The sequence below is a fragment of the Anguilla rostrata genome, chromosome 3 (assembly GCF_018555375.3).
Source record: "Anguilla rostrata isolate EN2019 chromosome 3, ASM1855537v3, whole genome shotgun sequence".
Lineage (NCBI taxonomy): Eukaryota > Metazoa > Chordata > Actinopteri > Anguilliformes > Anguillidae > Anguilla > Anguilla rostrata.
The window spans coordinates 56,904,531-56,918,846 of record NC_057935.1 but is presented as its reverse complement, the minus strand read 5'-3'; the positions used below and the strand labels follow the sequence as shown (position 1 = coordinate 56,918,846).

The window sequence follows — 14,316 nt, the reverse complement described above, 5'->3', positions numbered from 1 at the left end:
CACTGTCTCCAGGCACCCACAGGCAGCGCGGAGTTTGAGGAAGAGGGGATGAGGGAGTGTGTGTGTGTGTGTGTAGGGGGGGGGGGGTTTAAAGCATCAGGGGAAAGAGGGAAAGGAGAAGAGGAGAGGAGAGGGAAGGAGAGAGGGAGGGTGTGAAAGAAGCAGGTGTTTTTCTTTGGCCACCAGCTCCCATTTGCAGTCAAGGAGAGGTTCCCGACCCTCCCCATCCAAAACCTGACCACTGGCTGTCCCGCCACAATCCCCCCCCCCGCCCACCCCCCAACTGCACCATGAGAGCAAACAATGTGTCTACCCACTGTTCAGGTCTGGGTGCCGGCCAAGAGAGAGAGAAAGAGATTCTCACCAAATGTTCATGGTGACCAAAAGCGTAACGAACGTGCGCTCACTGTAAGACAGGGGAGGAGGAGACAGAGGTGCACTTCCTCCATAACTGCGCAAGACATAAGATGAGCAAAGCATGTTGTTTTTACACACATTTTCTAAAATGACCGATTACTTCAATTCCTTATTCCAAAGGATGAGAAAGGTTGTGATCCTGTCAGGAGACGGACCAACTGGCCCAATAGCAGCAGAGTCTATTTCAGCTTGCCGCAGTTTGAGGGGCGTTGAGGGACCATCCACTCCTAACATACACAACACAATCATTTTTCAATCAATAAAAGCACGTAGAATTTGAAATTGACAGAGAGGGAGAAAGAGAGAGAGAGAGAAGGAGAGAGACCAACTGACAGTTTCGATGTCACGAAAAGGCCATTATTATCCCTGGTAATCCGAGACGTTTCCAAAAAGCCAAGCAAGACAAGAGTGTCAATAGTACATTTTACGTTTTGGAAATATCCAAACACAGCTATTGTTCATCTACCTTTAAGCCCTTTGAGCCTTTTTCGACCTGCAAAGCAGACGAACATGTGTTGAAATAGAACATAATATATGTAATATAACACCCCCCGTAGTGATGTGTGCGCCATACCATAGAACACTGTACTGTACCACCCAAAGAGCTGGACACAAAGGGGCATGCTGTACCAAATGCTCCCGTGGGTTTCTATGAGCTGGGTCAGAATGACGCATCAACAAACACAGGCACACCTATTTAAGCACGCTCGTTCAGTCAGACGCACACACACACACACACACACACACACTCATTCACATACACACATGCTCCACCCAATCAATCTCACACACACACACACACACACACAGCTTGTAGTCACGAGGGTCGCCACTGAGCAGTGACTACAGTTCCCATGCAGCACCTGGGCAGCCCAGAACACAAAGTTAGTCTGAAGAAAGAGACTGGGGTGAACACAGTCAATTGGGTCCCATACTGGGGAGAGGAAATGGGGTGTTTTAAAAAAAAAAAAAGTTATTTTGGGGATCCTGACAGGCCCGTTTTGTTGAGGTACTGTTCTTGTGCGCGAGTGCGAGGGGGGGAGGGGGGTTCAAACCAGTGCCCCCGCTGTGGCCAGTAGCCCCAGGGGGGAGATGCATGATTGGCTCCAGTGTGGCCCAGGGGCTCCCCCTCTATAGCCGGGACCCTCCCGAAATTTCTTCCCATCGGGGGGAAAACTTTTTTTGAGCTCATGAGCTTGTTATTTTGGGGGGCTCAGGCTTGGCTTTTTAATCTTTCTCTGCTACTCTGTAAAAGCGTCTATGTGACAGTTTTCCATAAAGAGTGCTTTATGAATGAAATTGATTCTTACTTTGATTTGATTTGGCTAGGAAGACAGCGCTGCACCGCACACCAGCGCCCCCTACTGGTGTCATGCCAATACGGACACAGATGCCTGCTCACATACAGACAGAGAAACACCTGTGTGTGTGTGTGTGTGTGTGCTTACTTTCTGGCTGTGAAGCAATGCTGCCCTCTCAATCACATCCACCGAACGTAAGCAACTCCCCTAGACTAACGGCAGTACCACTTTTACACCACTAGGTGGCCACAAAGGCAGTACTCCACACAGCTGTTGCTGCTGGTCCTTGAAGACCGATTGTGTCTTTTTTCAGCTTAAACGACAAATCGCTTTTTTTTATTTATTTTTATCGCCACCGTGTTTAAGAGTGAATTATCATCCCGACAGACTGAGGGGGGGGGGGGGGGGGGAATGCTGTCTACCGGAAAAGTGAGGGATCAATCCGTCAGCAAAAGAGATAAAGAGAGGGGGATGACAGATAGAGGGAGAGAACTGGGGCCGGGACAAACTCGACTGCTCTCCCTTCCGAAATAGCAGCGCAATGGATTTCAAACGAATTTCACCATGGTGATATTTCTGAGGGCGCTGAATAATTCATCGGAGCGGCTTGACACTCAGGAAAGTAAAAAGAGGGTGAAGACACTGAACGCCAGTCTATTCTGATTCACATAAGAAATTTATGACATGCCCCCCCCCCCTCCCCTCCCCTCCCCGACTACCCCACCCCCTTCCCCAACCCCAACCCCAACCCCAAAAAAACAAAGGAATAAGCGGCAATGTACCTCTCACAGAGAAAGAAAGGCAGCAAGAAGAAGAGAGAGAGAGAGAGACAGACAAAGAGAAAGAAAAAAACCATTCCTTTAGAGTATGTAAAAAAAAAATTTTTTAATCAACTTTCAATATAGATTTGATTATTGTTATTTAGATATTATCAATGTTTGTAAAATAGTCTACTATGCTTTGGCAACACAAGGTTATTTATCATGCCATGATTTGATTTGAATTGAACTGAATGGAGCCAGACACAGACAGACAGTCAGAGCTCCCCACGGGCCTTTCAGCTGGAAAACCATAACCCACAAACACAGGTCCCAGCTGTACAATCAGAATATAGCATATTACATTTAAAAAAAACTTTAATAAGAACATTTTGATTTTTCTCTCAACTTCTATAATTAGAATTTCTCAGGGTCTGTTTTTTTTTTTTTTTTTTACAATACAATTTTTAAAAATGGAAAAGCAATTAAAATAATCAAAAAAAAAAAAACACATGATCTGGACTGTAAGGAACAGACAAGCTGTGCAAATGGCTGACAGTATGAACTGTGCGGATGAGCTGATATGAATGCACATACATCAGCCCACACAAAGGACACAGCAGGCTGGATTTATCCATTCACCCAGTCCTCAGCAAAGCAGGTGCGGGGGAGGGGGGGGGGGGGGGTAATGTGCATTAAATGTGAAATGGGATGGGGGGGAGGTGAAGTGAAAGTGTGTTTATTTAGGATTGGGCAGGGGGTGAGGGGGGGGGGGCAGGGGGGTTAGACGTGAAAGCGTGTTTACTGTCCCGCGGCCAGGGAGCATTTGTGTGGCAGTGATGCAGAACTAACACCCCCCCGACTCTCTGCCGGCCCACAATGCACCTCACCGCTCTATCCGTGTCAGCGCAACACAGCGCAACGGGACCCGGTTCACCCACATGGACGCAACCGGTTCACTACCGGATGCCATTCACCACATGACCACTTCTCTGCTGCTCTCTGACCACGGCCCATGGTCACATGACTGCTCATCGCGCACGGCTACAATCGTTTACACGTAAATGTACTATTTAAAAAAAAAATAAAACGTAATAAAACTTAACTTTAATAATCCAATCATAACAGCAAACCTGGAAGGCTAGAATGAGGAGCTACTGCCCCAGAGAGATAAAAGACATTTTAAGGAAAAAAAAAAGGTGACCTTGACCTAGGTCAAGGACAAAATGATGGGTAGTTTATTAATACAAAAATTAGCGTCAAACCTTCAGATTGGGGGAGGGGGGGGGGCACACTGAAGAGACGGTGGAGAACGAAAACAAGGACAATTTTTAAATGTTTTTTTAACGTTTTTTTTTTATGCCGGAGAAGGTTTTTTTTGTCCCCTCCATTTTCTTTTTTTTTGAAGAGGAAATGAAGGCTGTCGGTGTGAGGACCAGGGACCGTGGATCCTCTCTGCGATACGCGCTGCGCCAGCAGAGGCTGGGTGGCAGCGTGTTTGAAACAGAATGTTCCAGAAAGGTCATCGGGCACGGCGGAGAAATTAGCTCTTTTTTCTGGTTTTTTTTTTTGTTTGTTTGTTTTTTTTTTTAAACCTCCCCAGAACAGAAGGGCGCTTCACCCGAACCATTTCGGCTCAGAGAAAGGGGGCTCATATTTCAGACGTGACCTAGATAAGTGGCCACTGCGTCTGGTTGCTAAGCAAACCAGCAATATAATAAAAGCAACATAAATGAGTTCAGTGCAAAAAAAAAGCCGGAGAGAGAGATAATTGGCCTTTCGGGTACGAGAAGCACAGTCCCGCTGTTTTAGCATCGGCGTTAGCTGGGCTGCGGTGTGGCGCGCGGTGCGCTACGGGCTGTTTTAGCATCGGCGTTAGCTGGGCTGCGGTGTGGCGCGCGGTGCGCTACGGGCTGTTTTAGCATCGGCGTTAGCTGGGCTGCGGTGTGGCGCGCGGTGCGCTATGGGCTGTTTTAGCATCGGCGTTAGCTGGGCTGCGGTGTGCGCTGCGCTATAGGCTGTTTTAGCATCGGCGTTAGCTGGGCTGCGGTGTGGCGCGCGGTGCGCTACGGGCTGTTTTAGCATCGGCGTTAGCTGGGCTGCGGTGTGGCGCGCGGTACGCTACGGGCTGTTTTAGCATCAGCATTAGCTGGGCTGCGGTGCGGTGCGGTGCGCTATGGGCTGTTTTAGCATCGGCGTTAGCTGGGCTGCGGTGTGGTGCGCTACGGGCTGTTTTAGCATCGGCGTTAGCGGCTGCGGTGTGGCGCGCGGTGCGCTATGGGCTGTTTTAGCATCGGCGTTAGCCTGGGCTGCGGTGTGGTGTGGCGGTGCGCTACGGGCTGTTTTAGCATCGGCGTTAGCTGGGCTGCGGTGTGGCGCGCGGTGCGCTATGGGCTGTTTTAGCATCGGCGTTAGCTGGGCTGCGGTGTGGCGCGCGGTGCGCTATGGGCTGTTTTAGCATCGGCGTTAGCCGGGCTGCGGTGTGGCGCGCGGTGCGCTAGGCTGTTTTAGCATCGGCGTTAGCTGGGCTGCGGTGTGGTGTGGCGCGCGCTATGGGCTGTATTAGCATCGGCGTTAGCTGGGCTGCGGTGTGGCGCGCGGTGCGCTATGGGCTGTTTTAGCATCGGCGTTAGCTGGGCTGCGGTGTGGCGCGCGCTGCGCTACGGGCTGTTTTAGCATCGGCGTTAGCTGGGCTGCGGTGTGGCACGCGGTGCACTACGGGCTGTTTCCGGAAGGCTCTCTGACCTGTATGTTCAGGTGTGTGGTTCAGTGTTTCTGCAGAAGGTCCATCGTAGACGTGCTGTGCAGGATGGAGGGGGGGGTGGGGGGCTGTGAGTGTGCAGGATGGGGGATTGAGGTGGGCCTAATTAAAACTGCCATTACCGCCAGGTATGACACCCCCAGGTGTGGATCCGTCGAGGGGCAACACCTCTAGGTGTGACACTGTCATATTCGGCACAGCAGAGAGAGAGGGAGAGAAAGAAAGAGAGAGAGAGGGAGGGAGAGGGAGAGAGAGACGGAGAGAGAGGGAGGGAGAGAGATAGGGAGAGATGGAGAGGGAGAGAGAGACGGAGAGGAGAGAGAGAATGGGGAAGACGAGAGGGGAGAGAAAAAGAGAGATGAGTGGTGAGAGGGAGTGAAGAGAGAAGGAAGAGGTGAATCTTTTCATAACTAAACCCCCAGCGTGCGTGACCCCCCACGCCACCCTCACCCCTGAACCTCACCCCACACGCCACCCTCGCCCCTGAATCTCACCCCACACCTCCCACGACGCATGACTCCTCGCCCTTCTGACCTCATCCTCCCTCTCCCCCAGCCACGACACTGCGGCCACTGCAACCTGGCACGGAACATGATTCCGCAAAGGTCGCGACTCTTTCACCCTTCTTCCCCAATCCCCCACCTCCCTGTGCCCCCTCCTCTTCCTCTCTTTCTCACCTGTTCCCTCCCTTTTTCTCTACCTCTCTCCCACTCTTTCTCACTCCCTCTTTCTCTGTCTCCCTCTCTTGCTCTTTCCCTGTCTCCCTTTCTCTCACCTTCCCTCTCACTCCCTCTCTCTCTCCCTCTTCCACTCTCTCTCTCTTTCTCACATCGGTGTGACAGTGCATGACCCACCTGCAGGTAGTGACAGCCGAAGAGGCTTTTAGTTTCTATTTTGGACACCCGCCCCACATCCCTCCTCTCTAAACGATTAAATCAACAAAAATAAAATCCAAACGTTTCAGCTCAACGAGTTCCTCCCACTGTCACTCACCGCCAAAACCACATCATAACGAGATTTGGTTCAAAGACGTACCGTGGGAACGCATGAAATTACACACAGTTTTACTTTCCATGTATTAAAATGGAGACGGGGGGGGGCACCTCCCAAAATCAGCTCACAAAAATACATTTTGGATTGCCGGCGCAGAGTGAAGATTAAAGAGGGAAGGATGAGGTGATTTTGATGAAATGAAGAGTCAAAAAGGTTAAATCTGGAGCTTTGGTTCCTGCCCTGTCAGTCCCCAACAGTGTGGGTGTGAGGTATGCCCCAGATTCCAGGTGGACAGGTGGGGCAGACCCTCTCCCTCCACATTAAATCAGATCCTCCCTAAATACACAGGCCAGCCCATTATAGGCTGCAGAAGCACTCAGGTCTCACAAAATTCAGACTCCACCAGGGTGTGAGGCTGCAAACTTATATTTTACCCAAAACCCAAAAAAAAAAAAGACCCGAGGTTATTTTGAGCAACCATTAAAAATTCAATTAATTTAAGAGCGCCCCCGTCCCGCCCCGTCCCGACACGCCCGTAGATGTCACCGGCCCGCCGAAAACTGGGAGACGGGCAGATCGGGTGACGGGCGCGACGGAGTGCCTGGAGTCGCAGCCGAAGTGGCGCGGCCAGCCGATCGTCAATCGACTTCCATTATTAAAGGGGCCGGGCGGGGCGCTGACGGACGGGCTGGAGTGCAGGCGCCCGCCGCGCCGCTGGGATATCTGGGAAATCTGAGATCCCGCCTGAAACAGGGCTATTCGACCGGGGGCTTCCAACGCCCAAAACACACCCCCTTCTTCCCCCTCGGCCCTTTGGTCACTGAGATGTGACCAAAAAAAAAAAAATGTATTTTGCAGATATGCCAAAAACGGTCACGATATCCACGTCTACGTGTGCCACTAAATTTTAGGATTTTACTCATTCGGCCGCTTTTTTGAGGTGCCAGCACCTCTTCGCTTTTTTTTAATTTTTATTGAGTCATTTTTAAAACTAAAACGCGCCCAATCAACACGTTTTACTAAGCCCGGTCCCGCACGCACGCTCGCAATACAGTCAGCCGCGCTGGATAAGAGCGTCCGTAAAATGCCTGAACGTAAATGAAAGGACGCGACCGACCACGTATGTGCCTTTCGTACCAGGTCTCCATCAGCGTACCGTCAGCGTCTCTCCCTCTCTGGAGACAGAATAACAAGTAATAGCCCAGCACAGCACAGATAATACATCTATAATGCATATTACTCATGTGCTGTTTCATAATTTCCGCATGGAAAATGTTTAGCCTGGATGATGCACTGTTATTAAAAAAACTCCTTTTTTATTAGAAAATAACCTCCCAGCGATACGTTGAAAAAAACATGTCCTCTGTGAGTGCGCGCGCGCGTGTGCGTGCCTATCATCCCATCTCAATTCCACCCTTGTGAGCCATATCTATATATTCGGGAATGCAAAAGGCCTTTTGTTTACGCAATTTTTGGCACTCTCTGTGGACTGTTGCGGGCTCTACGGAGCCCCTCACGGCGGGCTGTATTTCTCATTTGAGGCAATCTAGCCAAACAAACATTACAGTTTCGTGCTAGTGTCCGGGCAAGAAAAACATTAGAAAAAGCATCAGCCGGGAAAATGAATTGAAGTCGGAGACCGGCAAGAACACAGACTCGCTCGCAAACCCCTGGCTGCGGTTTGAGTCGCAGCGGCAACACGCGACAAATAAGCACGTAGCGGGTTGCCGGTCGGTAGGGTCTGAAATGGGGGGGGGGGGGGGGATTAAGGTCCCCGCGAATGAATAACAGGAATCCACGGCTCTCACACAGCTGCATGTCGCGGTTACCCCTTGTGATACTCGTTAGTCAGGTAGCCTTTGAGATTAAGCGGTTCATTAGTCCAACTTTCGCGACGGGAAAAAAACTAATAATGAGGAAAAAAATGGTGACCTTCAGGAAAAATACAAAAAAAAAAAAAAAAAAAAAAAACAAGCTGCCAGGACTAATAACGACCTTTCGCGGACTGTATAGAACAAGAGTCTGCGGAGGTACAAACGAGACTGTCAGCTGTGCTCTGCAGCCAAGCCGGCTAATTAGGTCCGTCACGCGGGGACCGGTGAGCCTTCACAGCCCGTTGCTATAGCGTCCCAAGGTCATCTCCTTTCATTCACTTCCAGGGGAACTTCAAACCGCTCTTTTTCAGTTCAGCTCCCGTGGAATTCGTGGGGCAAACGTAGCCTACTTTATACTTTTACTATTATACTGACCGTGAGAGAAGAGAGAGACAAAATACCTGCAAACGTATAATCAGCAACATTTTTGTGATAACTAGATTGGTTGGCTAAATAAATGATGTCTGACATTAGGCTGTAGCAGACTTTGAGCTTGCCGAAACATTTGAATCTTTAATTCAAAAAGCAAAACATTGACTGTAAATATTTTATGAATGTTGTCACAAAGATGAATTACAAAAATCCAAGTAACATTTTTTGCCAAAAAAAGAGAAAAAGTTAATGTTACAAAGCACATAAAATATAGCAAAATATGTTTTTCATTTATAATTGTATTCATATATTTTCTGATATAGCCTACAACAAAATTGATATTTGACATTTCTGACGGGTGCAATAATTCATGCACGTCGTGTATTTTGACATTTTGTAGGCTATTGACTTCGTAATTGGATTTCATTTCGTGGTGAGTACATCATCCTCCAAATCTGGCAAGCTAGCGCCTCTTGGACTCTGTGTTCCATCACCCCCTCTGTGGAGTAACAGAAAGCCAAATTTGCGACCCCCGCCCGCCCTCCCCCCGCCCCCCCTCCCCCACATGACATCATCTGATTCATTCGCTCCAGTACGGTGCATATGGTGCTCTACTGTATGAATTTTGAATTCTGCAGATCTAAGTTTACTTGTGGAAAGCAGAGTGAAAGTGCACTTTAAGTCCTCTGCCTGCGAGCTAGTGTGCTTCAGGTGAACTTTTATGAACTTCTTTTTTATAAGAGCAGCATTTATTGTAACGGCATTTCCGCTGTATAAGACAGAGAGTGAAAATCCACTGTGACCCGGCCTTGCCTGGCCTGGCTCAGCTCAGCTCAGCACAGCACGGCCCAGCCAAAACGGAGGGTGGTACAGCACAGCTCAGTCTAGCACAGTTTAGCACAGTCTAGCGCAGTCTGACGCAGGCCATCCCAGCCCAGCTCAGCCCAGCCCAGCCCAGCTCAGCCCAGCCCAGCCCAGCCCAGCACAGCAGCAGCACCGGCTCCATATAAGCAGAAAGCCGGGAACAGCAGACTCCGCACTTTTATCGCTCTCATAAAAAGAAGAGACACTCAGAGCAGCGAGGGGGAGCGGCTCGGGTGAGATGTGAGTTAGCGGGAGCCGTGACGCCGCCGCGCACTCCGCGGAGCTGGCGGACGGGTTTACGAGCAGCTTAACGGCGGGGGGGGGGGCAGGGGGGCAGGGGGGCCGGGGGCGGCAGGGGGGCCAGGGGGGGAGGCGGGAGCAACACGTTCGCTGCAAGAGCTCGCCGCGCAAATCGCCACGGGGATTGTCTCGCCGGTAACGGCTCCGCTTCGCCTGACCTCTGACCCCTGACCTCATCCCGCTAAAGCCCAGCGGCTTCGGTCCGAACCCGCCACTTTACGCTGGACGGGGTTTTAAACCGAAGGAAACGCAGAGGAGAGCGAGGTGCCTGATGAGGTGAGGTTTCGCAGGGCACTCTGGGATATGGGATATGTGGAGGGGTCGGGGGGGGGGCAACAGGGGCCCATTATTACTCTCTGCAACCCCTGCCCCCCTCCCGCCACCAATGAACAGCACAGAGCAGCCACCTTCTCCCTGTCGGGGGGGAGGGGGGGGGTATGGGGCAGGTTAGACCACACGCTGAAACATTACAGTGTTCATTCAGTTCTAACAGAGTTCACAGGGGGCGGCGCCAGATGAGAATGTACTCAGTACCAGAGCTCAGATCTTTCTGTGAGCAGAGGAGAGGGGGGGGGAGGAGGAGAAGAGAAGAGGGAGGTAGGAGGGGAGGAGGAGGGGAGAGGAGTGAGAGGGGGAGATGGAGAAGGGAGGAGAGGGGGAGAGGGGGGAGGGAGAGAGGAGGTGGAGGGAGAGGAGGAGAGGAGAGGGGAGGGAGGAGGAGGAGGAGGGGAGGGGAGGTGAGGAGAGTGGAGGAGGAGGAGAGGAGAGGGGGAGGAGGAGGGAGGAGGGGAGAGAAGAAGGCTGAGGGGGAGGGAGTGAGAGAGGAGGGAGGAGAGGAGGAGGGGGAGGAGAGGGGAAGAAGAGAGAGAGGCGAGGGGTGAGGAGGAGGAGAGGAGGGGAGAGGAGGGGGGGAGGTGAGGAGAGTGGAGGAGGAGGGGAGGAGAGGAGGGAGAGGTGAGGTAGGTGGAGGGGGAGAGGTGGGGAGAGGAGGAGGGGGAGGAGAGGTGCCAGTGTTTAGCATGCAGCTCTGTCTCCACGCTGAGCCCAGTTAATTAGGCTCTAATTGTGAGCGGGTGAGTGAGAACACTGGCAGAGTGGGGGGGGGGGGGTGAGGGGGTGGCACACTGGCACACACACACACACTCACACACATACAAACACGCACACACACACACACACATAATCAAAACAACCTCTTCCCCTGCCCACAGTGTAATAGCAAAACGACCCAACTGCCCCGTCCTGAACCCACACAAACACACCCCATCACCCCAACACAAACCAGATACCCCACATGCATGCATACTCACACACACACACACTCACACACACACACTCACACTCACTCACACACACACTCACTCACTCACACGTGCGCACGCACGCACAAACACTCATGCACACACGCACGGACGCTTACACACACGCATATACACACACTAAAACGTATGCAAATGCAGATGCACGGCCACAAACAACACACACACACACAACACACACACTACACACACGACGGACGCTACACACGCACGCACACAAAACACAAAACAACACCACCACACACAAACACAAACACACACTCATGCATGCCTGCACGCACACACACACAACCTTGCACCTCAAACACAATCAAGTGAGCACACAAGCAGAAAAAAAAACAAACAAGTCGATGAGAGCAACTTGCACTGAGGGCACCAACACCGGACAGCAGTGCCCTGCCCCTAAAAGGCCCCCCGCCCCCCGCCCCAGGTGTGCAGGGGTACAGCCCAGCCCCCGTGCCCTCTGAGGAGCCGCGGGACGGGCGGGGGGGAGCCCCCACACCAGCGGCGGCGTTGGCGGGCTTCGCCGGTTTTTTTTTTCGCGGGACTGTACTCACCCGGGACTGGAGCTTGGGGGGGGGTCCCTCCTCATGGGCCCGTGCGTCCGCGCGCCCCCGCCTCGCCGTCCGTCCGTCCGTCCCCCTGCTGTCCGTCCGTCCCCCGGGCGGGTCGGACACCCGAAATCTTCTCTGACCGGCACGCGGTCCTCTGGTCTTCTCATCGGCTGCTGAGCCGGGCTACGATCTCTCTCTCAGTCCCTCTTTTCCTCTCTCGCTCTCTGTCTCTTTCTCTCTATCTCTATCCCTCTTCTCTTCCACTGTCTGAACACAAAATGACCCCCCCCCCCTCCCTCCCCCCCTTTTTAAAATATATTTTTTCCTTTTGACCGAATGCACCCCACTCCTCTTGTCCCACCCCCCCTGCCCCACGCTGAGACTAGAGATGTGCCAGGGTGGAGCCTTGGGCGGAAGGCCCTGGTGGCGGGAAGGTAATTTGGCGGGATGAGAGTGTTCCGTTTCTGCGCGAGTGTTCCGTTTCTGCGCGAGTGTTCCGAGCGCGCGGCTTCGTCGTCTGGAGCTGCTCCACACGGTTACCGCCACAGCCTCTCTCTCTCTCTCTCTCCCTCTCTCACTGTCTCTCTCCCTCTGTGTCTCCCTCTCTCTCTCTCCCTCTGTGTGTGTCTCTCTCTCTCGTTTTTTCCCTCTCCCTCTCCCTCTCCCTTTCCCTCTCTCTCTCTCTCTCTCTCACACACACACACTGCTGCTTTGACTGCTCAACCTTACAACTAGCTCTGTTGACAGGCAAAAGGCTTAGGGACCGTCCCAAAAGTGCACAAAGGGAGCAGAAGCGTAAAGGCGGGGGAAGGAGGCGGGGGCTGTTGGTGAGTGACAGCACGGATGACCTTCTTAGACCCAGGCAAGGTAGTGGGGTGGAGGGGGGCTCTGCCTTTTTAAAACAGTCCAATAGGACAATCTGTATGCATCTGTATGTACGTTTACTTTGTAAAAATAGTGTAAAAATTCCCCAAACAGTCCGATCCCTCTTTTTCTTCACAATACCTCCCCACCTCCCTTCAGTAGCTAAGCCAGAAGCTACAGGGGTCGAAACACTTCGATTATTTCCACTAAATGTGGAGTGAAGCAGAGGAGCCAAAATAGATGTTTTTTTTTCAGCGTTGTTTACAAACAGGTTGTCGCACAGCCATTCATTCACAGTGGACATTTTTTCTTCAATGTAGCAACAAAATAAATGAAATAAATAAAATGGCCACAGCAGCTTTCTGTCTCTGTTTGACCGCGTGAAAGTTTAAATTTGCATTCACGGACATGCAGAACTGAGTGGGTGCATTTATAATCTTTTCTTAAAAAAAAAAGAAAAAAGTGCCATCCTTGTCATAAGCCATAGTGGCGGGTCTGCTAATTCCAAAGCATGGCGGATGGGGGTTGGGGGGGTTGGGGGGGCTTGGTAGTGGCCCCCCGAGGGTCATGAGTGTGGAAAGAGTCACTGTCCCATCCCCCTCTGTCTTAATCTGACCCACACCTGGAACTGCTGGTGGGGGGGAGCGGGGTAAGTTGGGGGGGGGGGGGGTTATGCCCCTCCTGCCCTTTCCTGTCTGTGCGAAACTGAAACCCAGGGGCTAAACTGAGGCCGGGGTGACTCACAGCTCTGGTGGGGGCAGTTCTTACTGCCCTCAGTAAAACCCACACTGCGTATGCGGGGGGGGGGGGGGAAGAGTGTGTCAGCATCCAAACCAATGCGCTGTCAGCTGTGTTACGTGTTTGAGGGTTTGTGTGTGTGTGTGTGTGTGTGTGTGTGTGTGTGTGTACACGCGCGCACACACACAGGCATCCTCCCACACAGGCCACTAGAGAGGCAACATAATGAAGCAGCATTAATGTCACAGAAATGAGAGAGAGAAGACGAGAAAGAGAGCAGAAAGGAGAGAGAGAGAAGAGAGAAGAGTGAGAGACAGAAAGAGAGAGAGAGAGAGAGAGGAGAGACAGAAGAGAGACGAGAGAGAAGAGAAGAAAGAGAGAGGGAGAGAGAGAGAGAGAAGAAAAGAGGAGAGACAGAAAGAGAGCGAGAGAAAAAAAGAGAGAGAAAGGGAGAGAGTGAGAGAGAGAGAAGGAGAGTGTGAGAGACAGAAAGAGAGAATGGAGGACAGGAGAGCAGGATGCCTTTGAGAAGATCCATGTATTCAGCGTCCCAGCACTGGGAGGGCGGGACAGTGGCGTCTCCTAAACCCAAAAATACCAGCGCGCTAATTTCCTCCGGCCAACCCCGGGTTCACCGGCACGACCTCTGACCCGGATGATGTCACCGGCCCCCGGTACCACACAGACTGCTCTCTCCGTCCATCTCGTTACTCCCCCCTCCCCCCCCGTCCTGTCGTTCATATCCCCTCCCTCAGTCACATGCACACCCCCCCCACCGCATGCATGCCCCCCCCGCGCCCCGCTGCACGCACCCCCCCCCCTGCACCCCCCCACCCCCCGGATGAGACCCACAGCGATAGATCAGCAGTGACAAGTGCATTAGCGGCAGTGGGTCTGTTTAATGCGAGGGTTTATCAGGAGGAACAGCCACCAACGTGAGCAGCTTTGGAACCAGATATGCATGGGGGGGGGGGGGGGGTCATTTGGGGAAGGGGGGAGGGAGCAAAAAAAAGAGAAGAAAGGAAAATAAACAACATTGAAAGTGTCGCTTTTATACTGTCCCTGCCTTTCTCTCTCTTGATCTCTCTCCCCTTCATTCTCTCTCCCCTTTTTCCCATGGTACAGTTGGGTACGGTGGGTTGAGTACGTTGGGCGTACGGTGTTGGGTACAGTGGGTACGGTGGAGTGGGTACATAGCAGG

The 14,316-nt window shown here is 52.2% G+C and overlaps 1 protein-coding gene across 1 annotated transcript in view; it reads right to left on the bottom strand.

Annotated features, from left to right (window-relative positions):
- Positions 1-12,847, bottom strand: part of LOC135251270 (leucine-rich repeat and immunoglobulin-like domain-containing nogo receptor-interacting protein 3) — a 39,406-nt gene extending 26,559 nt beyond the window's left edge. Inside the window, exon 1 of the mRNA XM_064328552.1 lies at positions 11,517-12,847. The gene's annotated coding sequence lies outside the window, so the exon portion shown is untranslated. The remainder of the gene's footprint in view (positions 1-11,516) is intronic.
- Positions 12,848-14,316: the final 1,469 nt, after the last annotated feature.